Here is a 27,921-nt window from a genome sequence, read left to right as displayed (position 1 = left end):
GCAGTCTTATGTGTGGGTTTAGTTCCTCATTGAGTTCATGTAGCACAACACCATCCGGTCCCATTGATGCTGTGTTTTAGCTTTAGAGAGCAGCTCTCACCTGGGCATTTGAGATGACTGGGAGGCTACATTCTGCTGGGATAGATATTTCTCCTTCACTGAACCTGTCTGCCAGTATGTTTGCAATGTCTGTGGGTTCAGTGATTTTTGTATCATTTTGGACTAATTCTGAGCATATCTGGGAGTTTCAGATTTCTAACATAGATAAAGAAGGCCTTATGATTGTCTTTTGAGTCCTTGGCGATTTTTCTCTCAAAGTTGGCCTTGGATGATTTTATGAGTGATCATAGTTTTTACTAGTATTGATCAGAGATGTCTTCCTTTTGCTCTATCTTGTAGTAGCTTTCTCCTCTTGTTGTAAAGTTTGTTTATGGCTGGGGTCCACCAGATGCCTTTGGTGGAAAGGGTTTTGATTTTATTTGGGATTGCTTGATCCATGCAATCCTGGAGGTAGAAAGCATTTGTAAGGGATTCAGCAGCATGGGTTGTGGTTTCCAGTGGCTCAGGGGCCTTGAAGGATACCACACCAGTCTTAAGAAGTGTGAAGTTGGCTTTTGAGAAGTTCTTCACTGTGGTCTTTATGTGGATCTCCAGTGAGATTAGTTTATGGTCTGATCTCACCAATGAGGATATACGTGTGGAGCATTTTGTCCCCATGTTTGTGATGATCAGGTCTAGTATATTTTCACCTCTTGTGGGAATGGTGACAAGTTGTTCCATAGCATTTGAGTTTATGAACTCCAGGAACCTTTGGGCTAGGGTATTGGGGCTTGAGTAATGTTCCCAGTCTATGTTTGGGTAGTTGAAGTCACCCAATATGATGGTGTTTGGAGACATTTATCCAGTGTCCTTAGGAAGGCTGTGTGGGGTTCCTGAGTTTGAGAGGGTGGCCTGTAACATGCTACAAACTGTAGAGCAGTTTTGCCTATGGTAATTGCACCTGAATGGTCTCTGATGTGAGTTGCCACCAGCCTGGAGGTGTGGGTATCCTTGATGAATATGGATACACCCCTCCTTTTAAAACCTGATAGTGCCGGGTGATCTCAGGAGCCTTGAACTAGGTTTCCATTATTGTTTTCTAGGGCAGTGGGTTTAGAATTTGAGCCTTGTCTAAAAAGGAGGCAGACAGACATTGGATCCATTAAAACTGATCATTTTGTCTCTGTATTGTGGCATCATTCATGGACAATGACTGAGTCAGGATGTCAGTGTGTCTGACTATGGAGTCACCTATGACAAGTGTGTCTGGCATTGTGTTTACTTTGTGATCTATGTGATCTAGGTGCTGTGCTTGACATTGAGAGGGAGTCTCTGGGACACAAATCTGTCCCACCAATAAGTCCTAGTGATGTCATAGACCAGGTTCAGGTCACGTGTGCAGGTTACTTGAGTTGAGCTCGACATGTGCATATCCAACAGTCCCATCAAGGCGGGGTCTGACATAGCTTTGTATGCCAGACAGAGGTCAACAATGAGGAGTCAGGGCTTTTAGCCTATCTGTGCAGGGTAGATGTTTGAGACCCTGGATTCTCCTGGTGAAGAACCTTTGTGGTCTCTCCTGCTGCTGCATGTGCTTTATGAGGTATATGCCTAAAGGGGCGTTGCACTTAATAATTAGTCTTATAAGGGAAGAACACAAGAATGTTATGACCTCCTTGTCCCTGGATGAGATACCCTTCATAATAAGGTGGGCCATGTAGAAAGCTTTCCATACAACAGAGGCAATATGGTGTTCGAAAGTCAGTTTGCTAACAACCTGGGTGCCCAAGTCCCTCATGACTCATTGCTTGCTTAGGACCTTGTTATTAATGTGATAATTTGTAGGGATGTCACTCTCTACAAAGGGGATGATTTTTGGCATTCAGTTTGAGGCCATGTTTCTGGCACTAGTCAACTGTTTGGATGAGATCCTCTTGGGCGATGTCCACATCACTAGGGGAATTGATGACAGCACCCAGCTTGCAGTCATCTGTAAACTCGGTCAGCCATAGCCCACTGGTTTTGGCCTGCACCTCAGAAAAGTATATCCCAAACAACAGAGACCCCATGACAGATCCCTAGCGTACACCACTCATTATGGGTCTACTGCTTGAGGTGGCTTTCCCTATTTTGACTAGATGGGCTCTGTCAGTGAGCCAGTTTGCTACTCATCTGGTAACATATGGAGTGATGCCTAGTTGAGAGAGTTTATCTATTATACCCAAGTGGGGAATAGTATCAAAGGCTTTGGCTAGGTCAAGGTAGGTGGTGTGCACCATCTTCCCCTTGTCCATGGCTTTGGCGACTGTCTCAAAGAAGTCAACCAAATTTAACAGGCATGACCTCCCTTTGACAAAACCAAACTGTGTGGGATCGAGTGTTTGGAGATTGCCAATGTTCTTGTTAATGAGGTCCATGATAATCTGTTCCATGGCCTTGCAGATCAGGGTAGTTAGGCTGGTGGGTCTATAATTTTCTGGATTGGTGGATGCCCCACCTTTGTGCAAAGGGATGACAGTGGCTGTCCTCCACTCAGCTGAGACAAAGCCTGCACTCAGGCTTGGTAACAGGGTGCTTAATGGTGCTGCAAATTCCTGCCTGAGTTCATGTAGGATGCAGGCTGGGATGTTATTGAGTCCTATGGAGGCTGCACTTTATTGCAGTGAGAGGGCAGTGATGACTTGCTCCCTAGAGATTAAAGGGGGGAGGCAGGTGCTGGGGATGTCCTGATTTACTGATGGGGGTACAGAGGGGTGAAGCGTTCACTCAACCTGTCTGCCAGGTTGGCTACATCTGCGATGTTTGTATATGTGAGTCTGAGTAGATCTGAGTAGATCTGAGTGCTTCCTTTGAGATTGCAGACATATGTGAAGAAGACCTTATGATTGTCTTTAGAAGATGTGGCCAATTTGGACTTGAAGTTTGCTTTGGAGGATTTATTTTATTTATTTATTTTACATTTGTTTGCCAGGAGTGTCCACTGGGATGGAGTGAGCCCATTTTCTTTGGAGGCCTGGGGAGAAAAACTCTGAATAGACATGTGTAAACAAACAGTAATTTAACAACAAGTTCAGCATACAGTTAGGTTACAGACTGAAGTTACAAATAAGAAAGAAAAACAAAATATTAGCTAAAACAAAACAAATTAAAAATGCAAGGCATATGTATTTTTGAAGTTTTAGCAGTCATGACAGAATATGAACAGTTACATTTTGAATTACAAAGTGCAGGTTTTTAGCAGTCTGACCATCATAACAGTGTATAAGCAGTTATAAACAGTTATATAGAGCATGGGTACAAATTTGCTAATGGAACAGTTGGAAGGGGTCAGGTAATGTGGGGTGTGGAGCAGGAGCTTTGCCAAAGGGTAGATAGATGTTAATGGAGGCCATCTTTGAAGGACCTGGAATTATTGGTGGCTCTGAATGATGTAAGGAGTGAGTTCCAGAGTTTGGCAATGCAGAAAGAGTAGAGTGCATGTCTGGTAGGGAGTGCAGGTTTTTGGACGAGTAACAGGGTCTCATTTTGTGATCTAACTGGTCTGTTTGGGTGGTATTGAGTTAGGGTGGAGGTGAGGGCCGGACAGTCAAGGGGTTTATAGATAATTTTGTGGGCTATTGAGAGTTGCTGGTGAATGAGGTATTGAGGTAGCTCATGCCATTTGAGTGTGTGAAGTGAGGAACAGTGATGGGAGTAGTAGGTGGCATTATTTACAAATCTCGAGATTTTATTATAACAGGTTTCCATTTTACTTTTTAGGGATGTGCGAATATTAGTGAGGAGGGGGGGCACCATATAATAAGGAGGGTAGTAGAAAGGTGGTGGCCAAGGTTTGTTTAGTAGTGGGGTTGAGGAAGTGTGTATGCCTGTAGAGGGTTCCTAGCTTCTGGTGTTTTTTTTTTATGTTATTGTGGATGTGCTGGTCAAAGGTTAAGCTTTCGTCTATGGTGACACCTAGCAGTTTTGTGTATGTGACAATTTCTGGGGTGGTTTTATTTAATGAGTAGATTTTGAAGTCTGGTTTGTTTATAATGATGGTTTTCTTAGGGGAGAAGAGAAGAAGTTTGGTTTTGTTTGGATTGAGTGTGAATTGATTGTTAGTCATCCAGCTTTCAATAGAGGAGAATGCTTGCTGTGTGTATGAGAGTAGTTCAGGTATGGTTTTGGAGGAGGAAATTATAGTTGGTTCACCTACATATTGAATAAACGAGTTGCTGGGGACACAAGAATGAAAGTCATTAATGAAAATACTGGAAAGTGGAGGGCCTAATATGGATCCTTGAGGAACTCCTGTGGGGGTGTCAAGGAATGGTGAGGTTGATTCAAGCCATCTAGTGGATTGTTGTCTGTTGGATAGGTAGTTGGAAAACCAGATCAGAGTTGGTGGGGACAGGCTCAGAGCTGAAAGCTGGGAGAGAAGCAGGGAGTGGGAAATGGTGATGAATGCCTTGGACAGATCAAGGAAGAGAGAGGAGATGAGTTTTCCTTCATTGCATACTTGGTTAACAGTATTTGTGAAGGATAGGAGAGCAGTGGTAGTACTATGAGTGGGGCGGAAACCATGTTGACAGGAAGATAGAAGATTATTGTTTAAGAGGTATCACTGGAGCTGGGAGTGTATGCATTTTTCTAAGATTTTAGAAATGGGGGACAGTATAGCAGAAGTTAGAGGTATCAGTATTATTACCACCTTTATGTAAGGGAAAAATGTAGGTTTTCTTCCAGATGGTGGGTATATAGGATTCCTGAATTGACCTGTTTAGGAGTATACTAATGGGGTAGGAGATGGCTGGAGCTGACAATTTCAGGTATTCTGGGGGCAGGTTGTCAGGGGCATTGCTTCCTGGTTTCAATTTAAGCAAGAGTTTGTTCATAGTAGATGTTGGGATTGGAGAGAGAGAAAATATGGTAGTGGGCGGGTATACTAGGTGGTCCTAGTTGGTGGAGTGGTTAGTTTGAGAATGTGGGGGTGGGAATGTGGCAGTTAGTATGGCTATAGTTTCTACAAAGTATGAGTTAAAGATTGTGGCAATTTCTAGGGGTGTTTTTTCAAGGTGTGGACAGGGATTACTTTTTGAACCAGGGTTTAACAGTGTGGATATTGAGGTCCAGAATTGTTTGGGTTTTGTTTGAAATTATGCTGCAATTTAATATAATTGTCATTGATGACTAGACATTTAACTTTTTGCGAATGTGCCTGTACTGCTGGAGGTCAGAGAGATTGGAAGTTGTATGCCATTTTTTCCAGGCTTTGTATCTTATGACCGGATTTCACTAGAGGATTCACTAGTGGATTTCGCTAGTGCTCTTATTTGCTTGCTCAGGCTAAGGAGAGATTGCTTCTAATTAGGCAGCTGCTCCTTCTTGGTCCTGGACAGCAATATTTTCCTTTTATTTCAGTTTGTATTTATTGCAGATGTCCACCAGACAGGTTTACTCTTCCTTGAGGAGGATGACCAAGGAAAGTGTCTCTCTTCTGTTTTTCTAGATGTCTCAAAAGTCTCCTAATGTTTTATTATTTCCCATTTATTCCACTATCGAACTGTATTTATATATATATATATATTTAATTATTACATTGGTACTAGTCTTTTATTTGATGCTATTTAACTCCTTTGAGTCTTTCTGCCCGTGCCTCACCTAGAAATGTGCATTTATTACACAGGTGGACTTTCCTGGTAAACAATTGTCAATAAATAAATAAAGGCCAGCAGCCCAGGGTCAGTAAGTTACTAGAAAAATGGTGACCATTTACCCAGCTTAGTTACCTAGCTCATAAAATCAACTAACCTGTAAAACATGAACTAATAAAGGCTACTCACTGTAGGTGAGCAGACAGGATGGAGCTTGGAAGTGGATGACATGAAGATAAACCGGGTGCTGGACATCTTATGCATCCAGGAGACAAGATGCATGTGGCAAGAAGCCACTTGGCTTGATAGCCAGACTCTATTACTTAGGAGGAGTATAGGCTGGAAATGGTGTTGGAATTGTGGTGAGGCTCAATGAGGGACATCTTCAGAATTAGGGACAGACATGTGGCAATCAGACATCATTGCAAGGACAGAGGAATCTCAGCCTATGCACCACAGCAGGGCTGCAATAGTGAGAAAGAGAGTGCATTAAGACAGTAGTTTCAGAACATCCTATATAATACAGGGCAACTTGAATTGGTGTTGAAAATGGGGGGTCTGAATGCACATATTGGGACAGACACAACAACATATGAGGAATACCTGGGTCCCCATGGGTGGGACAATAGGAATAAAGATGGAAAAACCATCATAGACTTCTGTCTGGCACATTGTTTGTTTGATGGTGGCCAACACATGGTTCAAAAAGAGAGATGGTCACAAGATTACATGAAAGAGTTACCTACATGCAACTTAGGTAGACTTCCTCCTAGTAGTAATAGTCATCAGGATAGAATCAGTGATTGCAAAGTCATTTTATGTAGGACAGTTCACCTGCAGCATAAGCTACTGGTTGCCACTGTAAGCAGTAGTCAGAGGAAGCTCTAAGGCCAACAGAGACAAGGCTGAGGACCTGGAAGTTGACTGGAGGTTGCAAGGCAAAGAAAGAATGATAAAGGAGATATACACCCTTTATAAGGGATGCCAGCAACAACCTGCTCACAGCACACAGGAAATCAAAAATAGGTGGCAGGAATAATTTCACCAGCTTCTGAATGAAGAAAACCCAATAGAAATGAAAGATTTAGAGGAGTCCACCTTATAAGACGTAAGAACAGCATTAAGGAAAATGAAGCCATGTAAAGCAGCAGGCTCAGTTAAGGTCACAGCAGATATGATCAAGCTGTTGGGTGAGATAGTGGTGAAATTGCTGCTGAGGGTACTCATAGCAGTGTGGAGACAAAGGCGTATCCCAGATGACTGGAGAATAAGCATACTAGTGCCAGTGTACAAGAACAAACGTGACATTCACAACTGTGGGCACTACTGAGGCATCAAACTCCAGTTGCACTGCTTGAAAGTTCTGGAGAGGGAGATTGATAAATGAATACACAGATTTGTAGAAAGCATGATGGGAGACAAGCAGTCTGGATTTAGACAGGATGCAGCACAACCAACCTGATATTTGCACTGATACAGATAGTTGAGAAGAAGCTATAAATGAGGGAAGAGTCCAACCGCACATTACTAGATTTGGAGAAACCATAAATCAGGGTCCCAGGAAAGCTGATTTGGGCAGGTTCAAAGTATTATAACATTGGTGGAACTAGTGGAGGCTATGTACAAGGATCCAATGACTGAAGTACGAACAGTGTTCGACTCACAGATTATTTACTGGAAGGAGATGGCATGCATCAGGGTTCATCTCTGAGATCATTGGTGTTCATACTGGTGATGGACTACATTAGCAAACAGGTCAGAGGAGGCAGATCAACAATGTTGCTGTATGAAGAAAATGTGGCATTGCAGACAGACTCTGAGCAAGAACTTCAACAAAGGTTAGAGGAATGGAATGCAAAGCGGAAAGCACATGGGATGAAACTGCGTACAAATAAGATAGTTCTAATGGTAGCAAATGGGGGAATCGGAAGAAGATGAGAATTGAGATAGAAGGGAAAATAGTGGAACAGGTTAACAGCTTCAAATATTTGGGATGGTTGGTTGAGTAGAAGAGAAGTCTGAATGAGGAGATCAAAGCTAGGATCAAAAGGGCTGCAGCCAACTGGCACAGAGTGTCAAGGGTAGTGCATGACTGAATAATTCACAAGAAACTAGAAAGGAAGGAGGACAAAACAGTGGTATGACCAGTTCTATTGTATAGCCAAGAAACCTGGGCATTGTAGGCAGAGCAGTTGAGAAAGCTACGTTTGATGGATACATAGTGAGTGAGATGGGTATCAAGATACACACTATGGGACCATTGCAGACAAGGTCAAAGAGAACAGATTACTGTGGTTTGTGCACATGTGTAGAAAAGCAGAAGACATCCTGGTGAAAAAAGATTTGTGACAGGAAGAGGGGGAAAAATGAGGTCATCCAGCAGATAGATGGCTGGATTGTGTGACAGAAAACCTATGACAGCCAGATGAGACTATCAAAAAGGTAGAAGATTGACACTGAATTGAGAGAGATGGTTCCAGTTGACATGACACCCTGACCCATGTAGAAAATTGAAAAAAAGGGTGTTGATGATGATGATGATTTATTCGCCGTAATTCCTTGACTCCAGTGGCATGGAGTGGTATTTTTTGCAACAGCTGAAACCACCTACACATTTATCAATCACAAGGTAGCTAGGGCAGCCCTTTTTTTGGGATTTTACTTTATTGATCACTGGGACTTCATAAACAGAGACCCACATTATGCTTCAGTCAGATGGGTTTCACTTATGTAATGTTGGCTTGGGCTTAAATAACTTCCATTTAGCCTTCTGTGTTTAAGACATATTGCAAGATTCAAAACCTTAGCTGTTTGCTACTTCTTCTAATGTTAGGACATATGGTTTACCTTAGAGTTATCTACATGTTTTAATGTCACTAACAGATGTCAGTACTGAGCAGAATTGAGATAGGTTTTGCTTCAACATGTGATGTGATTCTCAGGTGGCAGTGGATGGTACATTCACCTATATTTCTGGAACTGCACTTTCAATAGAAATTCTGTTTTGTAACTAGGCAGGGACCCAGCGATTTGTTGTCTACATCCAGGAAATGGGAGAACAGTCTGCAAAGCAGCCTGGTGGGCAGCCTCAGGGCATCCCATTACCCCCTTGCATTCCTCCCTGCTTTACTGGGCCACTTGGCCAGCATCCTGGTCAGGTAGCAAGAGCAGTTCTAGATACTGCACTGTGGTAAGAGTATTGTGTGCTGAGAGGCACTCTGCTTGGACAAGCCCTCCGGGGGAGCGTGGTTTGGCATGGTACCTGGTTCAGGCAGTCCATGGCATGGCATTGAAGTACAACTTAGTTACTCTGTTATTTATATAGCATTAACCAGTGGAACAGTTATGTATTTCAATAAACTGTTGCACTGGCTGTGCTTTGTTGGCATTTTTGTGGGCTGTTTTCACTAATGGAGTACTTTGTCCCCATGGCTGCAGACACAGTACGGAGGCATGACACTTTTTTGGACTGTTAGGATTTAACCAGTTGCACAGTATTTAGTCACTGTCATTCAGGCAGAACAGCATTTGAATACCTTCTTCCCACATAGGTATGAGCTTGGCAGTTGCAGGGTGACCTGTTTCTACTTGCATTCCCCCCCTTTTCTGAGCCACTCGATACGTATGCTGCTTGAGGCAAGCAAGTGGTCCTCAGAGTTGCCCTATGGTAATGGTATGGTGTGCTGAGTAGTACTTTGGCCAGATAAGACCACCAAAGGGGCAGTTTGGCACACTACTGAGGTCAGGCAGTCCATAACTCTGAAGTACAGCTTGGTTACCCTATTATCCATATAGTGGTTGGTACACTAACATTGACCATTGACGTAGTTATGTATTTCAATAAATGGTTACACTGGTGTTTTTTTGTGGGGGAATGGTTTGTGTGAATAATACATATTTTCCTTAATTTGATTTTAAAGTAGCACGAAAACAGTCAAAGCCACATTTTGCTTAATCAAGATGATTTCATTTAACAAACATTTTGAAAATAATTTATTCTCCAGCAAACATACACAAACTGGCATGTGTGCCGACATGCCTACACATGCAGATACAGACAAATAGCAACACATGAGCACACACACACACACACACACACACACACACACACACACACACACACACACACACACACACACACACACACACACACACACACACACACACACACACACAATCTACCCATTTCAAGAAAATGAATAATCTAAAAACATGTTCAGAGCAACTGATTTGTTATACCTATGGTTCTTTCAGACTAAGAATGTGACCAAATTTCTGCTGATTTGTTCATTAATTTAAAAAAAATATATATTACAGTGAGATTTATACAGTAGAACAAATTTTCCCTGGTAATGCTCATGATATACAAACAACTGCTGTTTATCTGACATTCCCCGAAGCAGTTCTGGAAGAAACAATACACTTGATATGAATGAATAAAACACCACACTGCCTGTTAACATAAAATACTGAAGTTGAAATTGGACAGAAACATACGGCAGTGGAACATTTTACTGCTTGTCACTGTAAGTTTGGCTTCAAATTGTTTCTGAAAGGAGCAATATTCTACAAGGAAGATATAGAACTTTAGTTTGCTTTCTTCAAGCACCCATAGCTGGAATGAAAAGAAGCAAATGAATAAAAATGATTTCACAGTTTGCCAAAATGCTTTAGGTAACATGGTTGTACTTTATCTGAGACATAAAACAGAACACTTGAAATGCATGGCTTTTATCCAAACAGTCTTTAACCGTTGCCTCAGACTTTCTTATCAAAAAAAATGGATAGCTGTGAGGCAACAGCAGTTATCTTGTTTTTCTTCTTTTTGAAAATGTTCATGCAAACGACTAGTTTTACTTAGTAATGTAACACTTTTCTTATTCAACGGCACCCTAATGTGGATTGTCTTTAATAGTTCCTCATAAGCATCACTCAATTTCAGAAAGCTTATTTGATTAATTCCTACTTACCATGCGAAGTAACGTTATTGCTGACACAAGAGTAATCCTCTCTTTGTATGAGTTGTTAAGTGCAAATGCTTGCTGGTATCCGCATTTCATATCTAGGATTAATTAGATAGGTAAGTAGGCAGGTAGGTAGACACTTTTTGTGTTTTAAGTAATACTTAACAAGGACTAATAACAAGGACAGGTTATATGATAAGAGTGTACTTACATTAAGAAGTTTATTAAAATTCAAATAGTGCTGTGTTTCTTATTATTTTAACATAAACACAAACAGTGTTAGGAATGTTATCTATGCAGCAGTGAGGCTTTGACTCTGACTGTTCCCCAGATAACTTTGGTTTGATTAATGGCAGTGGCACTGGACATTGCCACCTCACAGCAAGAGGTTCTCGGCTGGGGTGTCTTCTGTGTGGAGTCTGCATGTCCTCCCTGTGGTCCCACATCCCAAAGACATGCTGCAGGTGGATTGGACACTCTAAATTGGCCCTAGTTGGTGTGCCTTCTGTGGAAGGTTGGGGCCGGGCTGGCAGCTTCGACACCGTAAAACTCCACTGCCAATCAATGTGCGGACAAGGTGATCGAAGAAGAAGAAGAAGAAGAATGGCAGTGGCACTGGAAGAAACAGGGAGAGATGGGAGTGGGGTGATGGCACTACCTTCTATGTCCTGTAGGAGGGTTGTTGATGGAGGACCACTGAACATTAAACATGGGCTTTGATGTGTATAAACCCACCATGCAAAGTTTGTGTACTCAGGCAGGAATCACATGTGTGTGAAGCACTACATTCACACTGTATCCACAATGGAAAGCTTTGCACCACATTTATGGCCAAATTGGGGGCTACTTGGGAAAACTCAAAAATCTCCTAACCCCTGGTGAGTGATTGTCATGATCCCTCAATTTCAGAGGGATGTGCCATAGGTATAACAAATCAGCACTGGTTCTTGCCACTATTCCCAGTGTTCTAGTATCCTGATGAGTGGGAAGAATGAATAGGCCAGCATAGATAAGGGTCTGATGGACAATGTTGAAAGGCAATGGGTCTCAAAAGTTGTTACATTTGTATTTGGCATATGAAATGAAAATTCAACTCATTTTTCATAGCTTCATAGATCCACTCTATGCATTTGATCATATGGCATTTTATAACCAGTAGCATTGCTCTATTTTTTTTTTTTTTTTTACTTTTTTTATTAAAATGCATATCATCCAGTGATACTTAAGAAGACAAACACTACATGATACAGACACCCTGGTGCATATTTGTGTGGATATTGCTTTGCTTATTCAAATGACTGTCACCATTTAGTACATAGCATAAACTTAACACTTTTAAGGTAGAGTGATTAATGTTATGATTAGGAGTTAATAGTGGGCCCAGTGATATAGTTATTTGCTAGGATCTTTGTTATCACACAAATATCAAGCAGTGATTTTTTTTCTTCCAATTTCAGAAAAAAATACAGAGGGGTTACCCAAGTTAAGCAATATAGTGAAGCATTCACTCTACAGCAACATAGTGATTTGGTGAAATACATTAGTTTTAGCATATGCATTATTAACAGATTACACTGAAGAGAGCAAATACATATATTACTTTTATTGTCCTGTACTGGTCAGACTTAGTAAAAAAGTATTTGTTTTGCCTTTATATATCCATAACTCTGTGGAATGCTATAATTTGTTTTTTTTTTCTGTGATTTTATGAAAAACAATTTATCAAGTAATAAAAGTATATGTGAGGCCTGATGATTTTGGAGTAGACTAGAAATAGGGACAGGGAGACAGTCAAGAAGCACAGATGATTACAACCCTGGTTATGTCATAGATGATCCAAGTTTAGTTAGTGGCTCATGCATCTGGGTGTGCCTATCCAGTAGGAGGACCCAGGCCTTGCATTTTTATAGTCAAGTACTACCAGAATCCAGAATGTATGCTGGGCTGGGACCAAGTTTGGGAAGGCTGAGCAGATGTGAACTCCAGGCGGGGCATGAGGTGGAGTAGGATTTCAGGCTACTCCTCATTTCCAACCCAATTTGACAAGGATGCCTGCACATTGGAGGTGGACCATACAGATATCAAAAACACAGCTTACCTGAAATGTGATAATCCAAGCTTAATTACTTCTACATTAGGGACAGGGAGATTGCATAGCACATATGGCCTGGAGATCTTCCCATACAGAGGACCATAACCCATTTGGCAAAGGGATATACCTGGGTGCCTCCAAGGTGGTGGCAATGGGACAAATAAGCTAGAAAGATAGTCAATAGATTTGAAGTTAGTGGTAAGTTGGATCACCCAAAAGCTAGGCACAGAAGATGCCATGCCATGATGTGATCCACTTTATATTACACTCATGCAATCATTAGTTTCTGTTTTTCATTTGATTGCCACCAAATCCAGGAAATATCTAAGATCACTAAATGTAATGGTCCCTTTAAGCAAAATCATGGCATTATAAAGTGCAGTTATGTAGGGCCTTCATGCCAACCAATCAAATTTATCCAATCAGCCTTCTAATGCAGGTGCTATTTAGATACCTTTCCTGATAAAAGGTTTACTAACTTAATCACCAAACATACTCTACATCGCAAGGAAGTACCAACACAAGTCTATGTAGTACATCTGAAATAACACTTACAGGTCTTCATATGGTAGCCATTTTAAATGTCAGGAACTGCTAGATCGAGTCCCAAAATATGGAAACTGAATGGCCAAAAGAAAGGACTTGTACATGCTAACTACAAGATACCATTTCTTGGAATATTCCCCTTTCCCTGAGGTATGGCAATTTCAGAGTTGGTATATACAGTATAAGTTTGGGGGTGCAGGGGGGCTTGCCCCCCCAATGCAAAAAGAAATTTAAATGAGAAAAGTGATTTTCTAGATTTGCTCTTCTCCTATGTTTTTCAGGCATTGTTGACAAGAAACACTGAATACACCTCCAGTATCTGCTAATCACCTTTGAGTGCCTTAATGAAACTTTAAGAAATAACTGAGACTATATTACATCTAAACACAGGAATGCCAAACATAATTAAGGGCAGACAGACCCATCATAATTCTTTTAAAGTGGTACACAAGGCACTTATGAACAAACTTTTAGTTACTAATTAACTCCCTTTACAAAAGATAAACATATTTATTAGCCAACAACAGTGTATTTACCTTGCAGTCATCATGAATATAAGACATCTAAATATGTCATAGTATCTTCTTTCACAAAACAAACTAGCTAATTCAGTCATGTGACTTTTAAGCAGAAATGAAAATTCCCATTGACTGTGAGATGCAAAAAAAAAAAAAAAAAAGAAATAAAAATAATATAATATTTTCATTGTATTTTAGAAATAATGCCTTGGAAAGTTGGGAGTTATGGCTGAGAACTCTACCCTCTTGACATGATTTTTTTTTAGTGTTTGGGCTTCATTTCCAGAATCAAACCCTCACCAGCAAAAAGCAAGCCTCACCTGAACTTCCAGCATCCTATGCAGTATCTATGATTCTCACATCCTGGACAAAAATTTGCCTTTTCCTACATGGTAGGATACCTCATGGTCACCTTGTTGGTAAGTGAAGCTTTTAACTATAATTATGTCTTTGGGTATAGTTTTGAAAATGCATTGCTTAGTATTAAACTACCCCTCCATTTTTCTGCCCCTCCCTTTTTCTGTCTTTTCCAGGTGATGCAGGATACCAACTTGAACTATGACTGATGGCACAAGTCCATAATCCTTGGGGAGCTGTCATGGAAAGGTGCAACACCACTCTGTCACAGACACAGATTGTCATTGAGCAAGTGTTTGGCCTGCTGAAAGCCTGTTTCTGTTGACTGCATGAGTCTAGGATTGCCCATTAGTATGACCCTGCTACTGCATGCAGGATCTTTACCACATATCGCATTCATGATAATACTCCAATCTGCTAGTGAAGATCTCCATGATGGCAGTGCAACTCCGACTATTGGTCCTTCCACCAATGACGATAGTGTCATTGGCCAGTCAGAAGTGATAGTACTGAACTCCATGCAGCACTCATGTTTACAGTTCTTGGTCACACATGTAAGGGGGCAGCATATAGCCCACAACTATGGAACATGGCATTCAGGATAGTGTTACCTTTATTATAAAAAAACAGCGTACAACTGATGCATGCAGTGCTATGCGTGTGCTATGCTGTGCAGTGCAAGGCCTGTTGTTCCTGTACATCAGATATTCCTTGTTATCTTTAAAGAATTTTTTTTTGATTTTTAGAACAGTTATTTTCTTTATATATGTTTTGTCTTGTGCATTACTGTTAACTGATGGGTTTATATGACTTCATTGTTTTCAGAAATTCGAAATTTATACGGTCAAGACCATTGTTCAAGTTTTCGAAAACTTGAAAAAAAAAAAAAAACCAAATCTATGTTTTTGCATGGGGGGGGGGATGGAAAAGTCCTCCTGCACCCTCAGTGTCCTGACCTCATCCCAGAGTTTCCAACTTAAGTCTGGTAGCTCCTGAATAGTGTGCACACAAAAGCGGAGATGGTTAATGTGTGTGCTACAGTACTGTGCATGAGTGTGAACATTTCATTATCCCTGCTCTCTGTCATTCCCATGTACTGGTGGGAATGTTTACATACAACTTGCAGTACTCTGGCCATCTCTAGCTGACTCTCTGTGACAGTGGGCTGTGCATGAACAATGCCCTGGCACATCTGCTGTTATGCAGCCAGGGCATTCTCCATGTCTGGAGCTAGCTGTGTTGTGCCTTTACCTGGCACCCCCTTTGCAAAGGCATTAAAGTGGACACTCCTACCTCTGAGACTGTATCATTGTCCTGAAGGTATACCTGTGGTTCAGCAAACACTGAGTTGAAGTACAAGGGGTACCACCCATCCCCATGCACCACCACAGTAGTATGTGCTAACACTAACCCTGCTCCCAGCACTAACCTTACACCTTACCTGAAAAAAACTTACTACACATCACATACTTGGATGTACTAACATGCACCAACATACACAACCAAATCCTCTGCCTTACCTCACCCTGACCCAAACCCTAAAATACTTACATTCTCACAAAAACACATAACATCTATCTCTTTCCTCATCCAACATCAAATCCTAAAATGCACATTAGCATGCAAATACATCTATCCCCTTACCTAACTCCCAACCCTAACTCTTAAATACTTGCGCACTTACATGCAAACACATAACATCCATCCCCTTACCTAACCTGACGCTAACCCTAACAACCAAACACATGCAGAGACACTCTCATCCCCTTCCAAACCCTACTTACCTGCCTTCGTGAAACATACCTTCACGATATCCAACATTCGACAATCTCTAACACACCTCAAGTTTGTTGACTAAATGTAGATTCAACAAGACACAGAGAAACTATATGCATAAGCATAGCTGCACTTTCTACTGATAAACCTTGTGCAAGTATGAATCCTGGAACCATGAATATTGTCTGTATAGTAATTTTCATATAACCTTTTACACCACCACACACATTAAAAAGTAAGAAACATGATTACATGCTATATTGTCTTCCTTAATGGCTGTCTGATTCCTTGCGCTACATGACTAAGCTTTTAAAGCACCCATTGGCCATTAGCCTAGTATACACCTATGAACCTATGAACCCATGACTATACTGAAACAAGGTTTAAGCTTTGGTGCATTTTGCAATATTGCAGTAAATAAATGGCAGAATCTGCTTGCTAGGCAACTGTGGTGCTAACAAAATTTAGATTTTTTTTTTCATATAAGTGTATCACTACTACAATACTGCATCTTAATCAATAAATAACTAACATGAAATAATCTTTGAATTACCTCAGTGCAAGTCTACTATCAGACCCTCAAAATTTATTATGGCGACAGCAGACCCTCATATCGCAAGCCAGAACTTGCACTGCTAAAGCAAATTACTGCATCCATTAAAATATGGTCTTCCTACATTTATGTGATTTATATCTTGCTGACACTAAACACATTCATGTTAATCTTTTTTGGTTCCCTGCTGCCTGTCAGCCATAAGTTCCCTGCAATCTGTTGACCCATTTGTTTCTGTCAGGATGAAAGCTATTTCCATCCTGTTCATTTTCTGAAAAATGAGAGCCAATGACAAAGCCATCATTCTGGCATCCATCAGGTCTTTTTTCTACTTATGGCCCAAACCAATCCCTTGGTGGCTGATGTTAACACCCATGATATCTTGAAAGGTCCAGCCATGCTCTTTCCTGTTCTGCATGCCCACACTGCAGAAAACTACCATATCTGGCTTGTTTGCACCAAGTGCAAAACCCTATCTACAATCTTGGTTATTGCATGCAACCTGAATAGCTGACCTGAGCCTACAATTCCTCCATCTAGGATTGGCAAGTCAGTATCATCCACTCACTTCCACTCTTCTTCATCCATGTTTCACCAGCTGGAGCCAGGAGTTGAAGTCTACTATTCTGTGGTGTAGTCAGGGCTTCATTCCTCTTGCCACAGAACAGGGGTACCCTAAACATATTGTAACAAAACCATAATCTGAGGACATTGACACACATCACTTTTTAATGCAGACTGCATTCCTAAACAAATGACAGATACTCATCTCCTGTCCTGTTACTCTGAAACTCTTCTATACTTACGACTACGTACTCAGTGCTAGAAAAACACATAACTTGTATAGCATCAAATACGTGCTCAACCAGCTGAACAATAATACCACACAAGGTATGACAAGATTTGGGTGCTAACCTTCTGTAAGTCAGAATTCCTTCTTCTCATTTAACTGTATTTTTGAACTGATAGTTTAAACAATGCATGAAATATTATTTCCCATACAGCTTTCAAAATTGTGCTTTTTATTTATTTATTTTTTATATTTTTATTGATTGATAACATGCATGTCACTTACAATAATAACAAATGCTTACTCTCAGTCATTTTTCTCGTAAAAAAAAAAACTATAAACCCATATAAACATTTAACATTCTACATTATTTAGACTGGATGCACATATCCAAAATGTTATATGTATATGTTTGATTAAATGTTGACCTAAATATCACAAATCAAGTAATATGTTCCAAAACAAATGATAAACATTATGAGCATTTTTAATCAGCATTTATATTAGCTGTAGAGTCCTAGACCAATGGTCAGGTGTGCCATTTAAGGAGAATATACTTCATTTTTTTTGCTTTTAGTTTCTCTTAATATTACTATCCTTAAAAGATTTTAAAAAATCTCCAAACTGAAGTGAGCAGTCACATTTCTATTTTCCTGTAATGGTCTTCCTTGCTATTGCCATTATAGTCAGTAAAACACAATACTGCTATTTTTTCTAGTTTAAGGATATAGGCACATTATGCAAAATCAGATGCTCAATATGAAATAAATTATCTGACCATACAGCATATATAAAAAAATCCCCCCAAATTCCCTTAGCATTACACAATGAAATAAGATATGTCTCTAGTCAGCCTTAATATTTAATTTTAATTGATATCTCTAACACAGATTTTTGATGTTTTTACTTATTTAGCTTATACTGTGTGGAGTGTAGAAAGCTATGTGCATATATATCTAGGTAAAATCCTTCCACTGATGTATCAAGTATGTGTTTCCTATTTATTTTATCATAATTTATTTTTATATGTTATGTTGCTCTGATCTTATCATAGCATATATTTCCACAATGTTTAATTACCTCACCTTTATAAACTACTAAAAGCATATACAGACTTGAAAATATGCATGAATTAAAGTTCATCTTATGACATTACATAAATATATTCTAGTAACCTAGAATCTCCTTGTCATTATCCTGTGACATGCCATGAAATAATTCTTGATTATATAATCTAATTATTTCTAACCATAACCAGTCATTAAACTTCATATCATATTCTAGCTTGAATTGTTCTAATCATTTTATATTTGTATTTTGGAAGCAGTTATACAATCCTGGAAACTTCTTCCCACAGAGTCACTTTCATTGTGTTAAAGATTAAAAACAAACCTTTTGTTATAGAAAAGGGTATAAACAAGTTACACCAACTTTTGTTACCCATACATATGTCCCATAATAATATGTTTATTTTTTTAGATTATTAATGTAAGATGAGTTAGTTGTATTACAAATGTTATATTGTATATAGCTATATATTAATAACCACATTGTGTTTTTGTTATACATATATATTTTTAAAGTTTTTATTAGATTTCAACTAAATAAACTGGTCATGACAATAACTGTATAGACACTTTGTGAGCATAAAAAAGAACAATATGTACAAGAACAAACAAGAACAATGATTTATGAGTATCTACTAATGATGTAAATTCTCAAAAATTCCCATACATTACAATTGACATGAGTATAGTTTATCAAGCAGTTTCTTGACATTTGTTCACATATTACAGAAGAAGGTGATTCTAGTAGATCTTGATTTAATGGTGATAATTTTCAGATGACATACTTTGGTTGCAGTATTTGTGAATTCTTTGAAAGAGGGTGTAGCTCTGTAGCTTCACTTTTCCAGTTCATGGTTACAACTTTTATTTATTTATTTATTTATTTGCAGTTTGTTAACCAGGAATGTCCATTGGAACAAGATGAGCCCTTTTTCAATGGAAGCCCAGGGAGAAAAGCTCCACAGTATGTATGTACAAAAATCATTATGAAGTAATAACAAGAGTTAATGCAGTAACAGCTCAATTGTATGTACATACAAGATATCTGCCAGAGGTAATACCAAGAGTTAGTACAGTATGTTCCAGAAACAAACCAGCAGTAGTTAATACATAATGTAAAACAATAGAGTTGAGTTACATAAGTAGTATAGAAACCTAAAGAGAGAATATGAATGTTTTTCTTATGTGGCAGGCAGAATGCCTACCTAAGCTAGGGTAAGCCAGTAAAAGTAGAAGTAGGAGTAGTGGGAGGAAGATTAGGATGGGTGGGAGTAGGAACATTCCCAAGTAGTGGAGAGATATGAATGGAGCAGAGACATAAATGAGGAAAGTTTTTGTGTAGTACAGATGTGGGGAGGTAGTGAGTTCCTTTTTTGTGCAAGGGAGAAAGAAGAAGTTGCCCAGGGGTACGTGATGTTTGTGTACTTCAAATAGCTTTTGATTATTAGATTTGAGAGTTCAAGTCAGGAATGTGCATAGCAAGTATAGAGGAGAGGGAGTGGCATTGAGAAAAGTTGAAAATGAGTTTATGGGCAGTGGAGAGTTGAATATATGATAGATAGGGTGTGGTGAGAGAGGACATACAGGTGGTTGGTATGACTGATCAAGATGCAGAGAACAGGAAGAAATAGAAACAGATGATCCACTGTGACGACCCCTAACAGGAACAGCCGAAGGAAGTTAAGGAGTTCTAGCCAGTTCAGAGAGTGTAAGGAGTCACAGTGGTGGGAAGAGGATTTTGCACCTGTAGCAAATCTAGAGATTCTTTTGTAACAGGATGCTAGTTTAGCTTTGAGGGTTGATTGCAAGTTGGTAAGGCAAGGAGCTCCATACATGAGAGGGGGGAGGAGGCATGTGGTAGAGAGGGTAAGCTTAGTTGAAGATGTGAGGTAGTGATTATGCTGATAAAGTATTCCTAGCTTCTGGTGGGTTTTTAAATGTTGGTTTGGAGTTGATGGTCAAATTTTAACTGTCCATCAGTAGGACACCTAGAAGCTTAGCTTGGGAGACTATTTTGATGTGAGTTTTATTTTGGCTAACTATAGAGAAGGAGTTTGTGTCTATTTTGATATTGGTAACTTTCCTCACAATTGATAAAATGGACCACAAAAGAGGGTATTTCAGTGTTTTATCACAAACAGGAATTGGGATAGTAAAAAGAATTAATGACTTAGATAAAAATGTTCCCCAAATAAAGCCTGCAATAAATGATTAATGTTATTCCGATAAGGTGTAAGTATAGCACAATCAAATACTATGTTTCCAATCTGCTTTAAGCTCCTATTTACATCTCCAACAAACTTGCTCATTTTTAAACATTAATTCAATTTTATGAGATATGAAGAAAGATCTATGCAAGAATTTCCAAGCAAAAAGTATTAATCTAAGAGAAGAAGTAGTCTGTTTGGAAGATATTAAAATTATTTTTATCCTCTTCATCTGGAGGTTTGTTATTAATGTGAGTAAAAGAGTTCCAATAATTGTCATTGCAAAGTTTTTGTTTCTTTCCTCACCACTCTATATCATTTGGATAACAGACCCTTTCACAGTGTGCTTTGTTGTATTAATGGCATTAGAAATTCAGTTAATTTTGGAATAAGATCTCTTACCCTTGGTTGCATTAACTTAATTTTACCTTCTACATATTTTCTGCAAAATTGTACATTCAACAGTATATCTTTGCTTAAATCAAATTTACTTATGATATAATCAACATAATGCAGTTTTTCATTATTCATTAATTCAAGCTAATATATCAGATTTTTTTCTTTAAATGTAATCATTTTGTCTAACTTTGTAGTGAAAATATTATTTTGAGAGTATGTTATAGGGAGAAGAAGAACAATCCATGCCTTATATGTTGGATTTATATAAATTAAGTTGTGAATGGTATTTAATATAGTAGAGATAAAATAAGAGTCAACTGTCTAGTGACTCCTTTCTGAAAAGTAATATTTTAGCAACCAATGTAAACTGTTGTGTAGTATAAGATTATGATCAGAGTTTATGTTGTATTTAAATTTTATGAAAAGGCATCCTAGTAATTCTTTCTACCTGGCTGAGTAAATGTTATTTATACAAATAGATATTGTTTTTGTAATTTATAATAAGGAACATAATTCTAGATCTGTTAGTCTAATCCCTTATATGATGATTTAAGACAATTCTTGGTTTGTTGGGGAGTTAAAGACATTTTAAAATTAATGTATGAAATTCTTTAATACATGTTTTAGATGGAGGTAAATATAATGATTGAATAACATACAAGATTTTTGGTAAATAATCATTTTGATTATAGATAGTCTCTCTTCCATTGTGAGGAAAAAAAATGTTTCATTCATTTATTTATTTCATTTATTTATTAAATCCTTTATACTGATTATGCTGGTAGTATAATTGTAATTTATTATATCATCAATGTTATCTGTTATAATATCACTGCTGCAGAATAATCATTGTCAAAACGAATGTTACATCCATCTATTTTGAGTGGTGATTTAGCCCAGGCAGCCTAAAGAACAAGTTCTTATCTCTATTTCTTAAAAATATGACTTTCATTTTACTTAAATTAAATACAGCTTTTCATAAATCTTTACAATTAATCTCATGACTGTTATTCATCAGTAATATTGCTTTTGCATGTTTCTTGATCTGGAAATTTGAAACTAACTTTATCCCACATTCTGATATAATGCTTGTATCCTATCCTTGTATTGTTTGAGTACCACAAAAATCTTAACATTTTATTAAAGTTATTTATTGTAATTTAGTAAGGATGATAATTGCAGTTTCTATTATACGTAAACATTTTGGTGATAAAATTATTATTATGAGTTGTAGTCATTCTATAAATGTAAATATTACTTTGTTCCAGGTTGATATTAAAAACTTATCTCTGCCAATATCATCTCATAGTTTTTATTTCATTTCCTCCCATAACCTTTTTAATGTAACTCCCAAATTATTCTACTTCATGACCTTCTTTCCCTAATTTATTATCTATATTTAAGTTTAGGGCTTGATTGTTACATAAAATCACATATATGTTTTTTCCAAATTAGAATGAAGGCCATATAAATATTCAAAGTTTCTGATTACAGTCTGCATTTCATCCATTGATATTTCTATTTCTGTGAGAGTTAATACACTATCTGTAACTAGCATACTTTTTGATACATAATTATATCCTAGTTTTATCCCTTGGATGTTAGTATTCTTTCTAACTGGTAATGTTAATAATTATAATGCTATGTGAATAATATTGGTAAATGTGGGCACCCTTGTTTTGTTCCTTTTTTAATTCTAACAGAATCTGACAAAAAGAGCCCACATTTACATATGCTTTATTTTCATAATATTTTTTTTAATTATTGAAATATAGTTTTGTGAAAGACTGTATAAACTTAAAGTTTTAAATAAATAATTTCAGCTAATAGTGCAAAAAGATTTTTCACTATCTAAATTTATTAAAACTTTTTTTTTGCTTACCATTTTAATAGATCTATTATATCATTACTCTTTTGATATAATCATATGTTTGTCTTCCTTGTATAAAACCAGTTTGATCCCTAGTTATTAAATGGGGAATATGTTTTCAGCCTGCCCACTATAATGGGGATGAATATCTTATAATCAATGTTTAATAATGATTTTGGTTTATAAGCAGCACAATGGATAGCATCTTTGTTAGATTTTAAATTTGGAGTAAGAGATAAACGTTTCTAAGATGTTGGCATTCTAATGTTTGTTTGAATTTCTGTCAGAAATTCTTGAAAATTTTGTATTATATTTAGTTGTAGAATTTTATATATTATTGGAATTAAACTGTCAATCCCAGGGGCTAAGTATATTTTCTGTGAGTAATTTAATTTATGGATATTATTTTTAATATTTTTTCTTTAATTTGTGGTGGTGCAGTGGTAGCATTGTTGCTTCACAGCAAGAGGTTCTCCTGTTCAATTGTCAGCTGGAGTGCCTTCTGTGTGGAGTCTGCATGTCCTCCCCATGGTTGAGTGGCGTTCAAAAGACATGCATGAATGGGCGTGCCTTTGCTGAAGGTTGGGCATTGGGCTGGCAACTCGGCACCATAAAAATTTACTGCCAATCATTAGCAGACTGGAGTTTTACTTTGGCAACCCCTAACCCGGAAAAGCCGAAAAGACAAACAACTTTTAATATTTTTTCTTTACCTGTTTCAAATAATTTCAGGATTCAAATGTTTTATGTAAATTTCCAAAAGCTAAATTCATCAAATTCTTCAGAATATTTAGATAAATTAAATTTGTCATAATAAGATCTAAATTCTGATACAATTTATTCAGTTTTGGCTTTCGGTTTGTTAGCTTTGGCACTTAAATTTATTTAATTTGACTAGTTCTTACTAGTATCCTGGATCACTTTTGTTAATTTTTTATTCTTTTAGAGTCATTGCATAAGAAGAATGTTTTCCTTCTTTCTTTCTTTCTAAAACTATCTTTGTCTTATGTTTCAAAAATGTTTTGATATTCCATGCCTAGAGATTTTATTTGAGTTATTGAAGCTTTGTTTTCTTTTTGAAAGTTGTTTTGATTTATGTAATTTATTTTTACTATCCATTAGTTCCCTATCCCATTATTTACATTTTCATTTACACCAAGATTCTATACCACCATAAATATAGACTTTCAAAGAGTTCCATATTTTCTATTAAAAATTTTATGTCTGTACAATATCACATTTTAAATTCATCTTGTTTCTTTAGATATGCTGGGATCCTAATTTTATTTCTAATCTTTTATAACTAATCAGTAAGTAAAATCTTACATGGTTATGGTAAGAAATGGGTCATGACATTGTTTTATATTTATTTAACATTGGATATAAGATCTTGAGATGAAATAATTACATCACTTTTATAATAATGTCCTAAAAGAATGAGAATAATGAAACAAATCTAGAGAGTCTGAACCCCTCAGCCTAAATGAATCCATTAAGTTTATTATTTCCTTCTAATGTTAACAGCTTTGGCTGCATCTGAAAATCTAGGTTATTTCAATGCAATAGATTAACTTTTCTCAAATAAACAATTGAAATACCCTATAATTAGGCATCCTTTTATATTGTAAATATTTCTTTGCAATTCTAGCACCCATTCCTGGAAACCAATAAAGGTTAGCTAATATTCATAAACTGTTAGTATTTTCTGTGACTATTATAGTAATTATTTCATCTTGATCTTACTTCTTAAAAAACAATTTTAGGTATAATCATGTTTCTTATCCAGAGAATAAATACTTTTAAAAGTAGACTGTACTCATATTGAAGAAATCTAAATCTCTCCCCATCTGAGTCACGGAGTCACTTGCAGATAATCCTTTGTCTTTATTGTTTTTTTTTCAGTATATAAACCTTCATTACAATATTCTATCAATGACTTCTTACATACAACTTGAAAGTACAGAACAATCGAGTGCAACAGAATAAAAAAGTATTTCAGTATTTTTTAAATGACGAATCATACATTTATTTTTGTAACAATGCCATAACATGAGTTCAGAATAATAAAACATGCTGGAGGGATAGGTTCCTGACCGAGAGACTCCCCAGACTCTGCAATAGACTTCCCATACATGTCAATCAGAGCACCTCTTTGGCCCTCTTCAAAAGTAACTTTGATGACTGGATGGGAAATAGGAAATTCACCCCAGGGATCACGTCAGTTGCCCTGCTAGACAGGGGTCCAGGAAAGTAAATACTGTGGGAAGAAATAGCCAGGGAATTGTTATGACTAGGCTAGTATAAGCCCTAGGGCTGATAGCCTAGTACCAACTTATGACCCTATGAACCTAAAACTATTTTCTTTATATTAATCCTTGTCTTCCAGGCCTTAAAGATTATTGCCATAAGCACCATTATTACAGAGATCAGCCATAATCAATCCGCTGCACACACAGAATCTGTGCTACCTATACTTAGCACTCCAACAGTGTTCCTTCTAAGGGGAAAGTGATTTAGTTAGAGCCCATTGGGCTGCTTTGTGTACCCTTAGCTACATATTATTTAATAATAATACATATTATTCAAGCTTAGACAAGACCAAAGTATGTGTACATGATTTACACTATTTGACTCACATCGTCAGCACAATGCATTAGAGAGGCTCCTAGTTTGCCAAGATAAAGATGTAATTTGCCATAGTTGTACCACTTTAAATTGTGCGAATGCAAGACGGGGAGCATATAATTGTTTCCTACATGCTATTAAAACCTTCTTCCATTGTATGGAATCAGTATATCTCCCAAACATCTGTTCTCATTTAACCTTCATAGTGTCTTGGGTGGATTGGTACCCTTGTGTAATAGCCTCATACTAATAGGAGATCACCCCTCTTTCCAGAGATCATTTCTCAAAAACAAAACAAAACAAAAATGCTTATCCATTTTCCCAATCTTTCTGATTCAGGAACTCTATGTGGATTACCCTTATTTGCAAATAAGGACTTTGGTTGTAAATATTAGCATCACCTAGGGGTGGTATGAATTGCTTACCTAGCACATTGTGTGAAAGACAGATGTTCCCAGGGTGTCAACTTCCACATCTCTCCATTAAGTATAACCCACAGCTAGCTATGAGAACCAGTGTATTGCTTGTGAATTAACTTTAAAGAAGTGGATGATCAAATTCTCACCCATAGCCAATGTCTAGGTTTAACCCAGCCCTTCTCAACTCTTTCTGTGCCCTGTTTTCCAGACCTCTTGGGTCCCAAATCTTGTCCTTATTCTGGTAATGTGAGGCCAATGAAAGGCACCTCTAGCTGAGGTCAAACATATATTAGTCTAGAAAGGGATCAGGCATACTAGAAGGTCATTACCTGCATCACTTTGGTGTATGCTGAGAAATGTAGTATGCCCAAACTTCCTTTCTTACCTGCTACATTAATTCCTCCTGGACAGTCTTGGGCTTTGACTATCCCATATAAATGCCATTATTACATTTTGCAGTTTATTGGTATAGGAAGATTAGATGATTTGCAGCACATGTCTAACCAAAACATGTATTTCAGTAGGCAACACATTTTGACTGCTATTATCTATCCAACGATGGAAGTTTAACATCCAACCAACATCTTTATTTTAATGTTAGGTCTTTCAGGAAGAAGTCAAGCTTCTGCCTTACTATTTGTGAGGGGTCAGAGGGCAAAGTAATGCCCATATATTTTACCAGCCATGTGACAGGTGATGGTGCTCCCTCTCATGTACACTAGTGTCGTCACCCTTTATATTGCAATAGGAATAAGAGTGATTTGTTAATGTGTACTCTCAAGCCTGAGATGTTGCCAAACTGCTCTAGGAGACTTATTACCAGGAGGACTCTGGTGACAGAATTACTTAATCACAAAACTCCATCATCTGCAATCCAAGCAGAAGACAATTTCTCTGAAGGATTTACTGAGATACCCCACCAGCTATACTTTTGTCTCAGACAAAGTCTCAACAAGCAACATAAATAGTAAAGGGGAAAGTGGACATCCCTGTCTGGCTCCCCTTTACAACAGGAAAGGCAGTGATAAAGTTCCCTGTGTAGCCAGATGTGCTAATGGTTCCTTAAGCATCAGCTGACATATTCCTAAAAATGACTTCCTAATGCCATATGCTTGATGTGCTTTCCGTAGGAAATCTGTCTATTGCATTAAACACTTTTTACAGGTCTAAAAACACCTGAGTTAAATTATAAAATTCAACCACTATTAAACTAGATTAACTCATCCTTGTCTTCATTCAACAAACCCCAGTTGCTTTGGGTGCACAAATGCTGGCATATATTCTTCTAATCTTGTGGCTAATACCACATCATACATCTTGGTTTTGAGTTACAGAAGTGAAACAGGTCGACAATCTTGGGGACATGTATACACTGCATAGAACTGTGGTATCAATATCATTGCAGCCAGTCTACAGGTTTAAGACATTTAACCTTTTCTACTGCATTAAACAGTTATAGTGGGGGTTTAACCATATGCAAAGCCATGGAAAAAATTATCATGGAAATTATCAATAATGATATAGTAAACCTCCAGACACTGGACCCAACCAAATTTGGTTTCGTCAAGGGCAGATCATGCCTACTCAACCTGGTGGACTTCTTTAAGAGGGTCACCAAAGCAGTGGATGAGGGCAAAATGGTTCACACTGACTACCTTAACCTGGCAAGGCATTTGACACAATACCTCACTCAGGCATTGTTGACAAACCCAAGAGGTTATTTGCAAACCCTTATGTCACCTGAACCCAGAAAGTTAGAATTGGGGAGTCCACCTATGCAAAGAGGCCAGTCACAAGTGCAGTCTCTCAGGGATCAGTCCTGGGACCTCTCCTTTTTGGTATTTAATTCTCTGAAGTCAAGGCCAATGTCAATGGCCTCTGGCTAACTAAATTTGCAGATGATTACATATTAGGAGCTGTCATCAAATCCCACACCAACACAAATGTTTTCCAAGAAGGGCTGACACAGACAAACAACTGGTGCCAGAGCCATGGATAAAACTAAATTCCAAGAAGTGCATAATAGTATCCTTCAGGAAGTCATCCACCCCTGGTAACTATCCTAT

Source organism: Protopterus annectens, chromosome 8.part1 (genome assembly GCF_019279795.1).
Source record: "Protopterus annectens isolate FY-2018-M chromosome 8.part1, PAN1.0, whole genome shotgun sequence".
Lineage (NCBI taxonomy): Eukaryota > Metazoa > Chordata > Ceratodontiformes > Protopteridae > Protopterus > Protopterus annectens.
Note: the sequence above shows the minus strand (reverse complement) of the source record.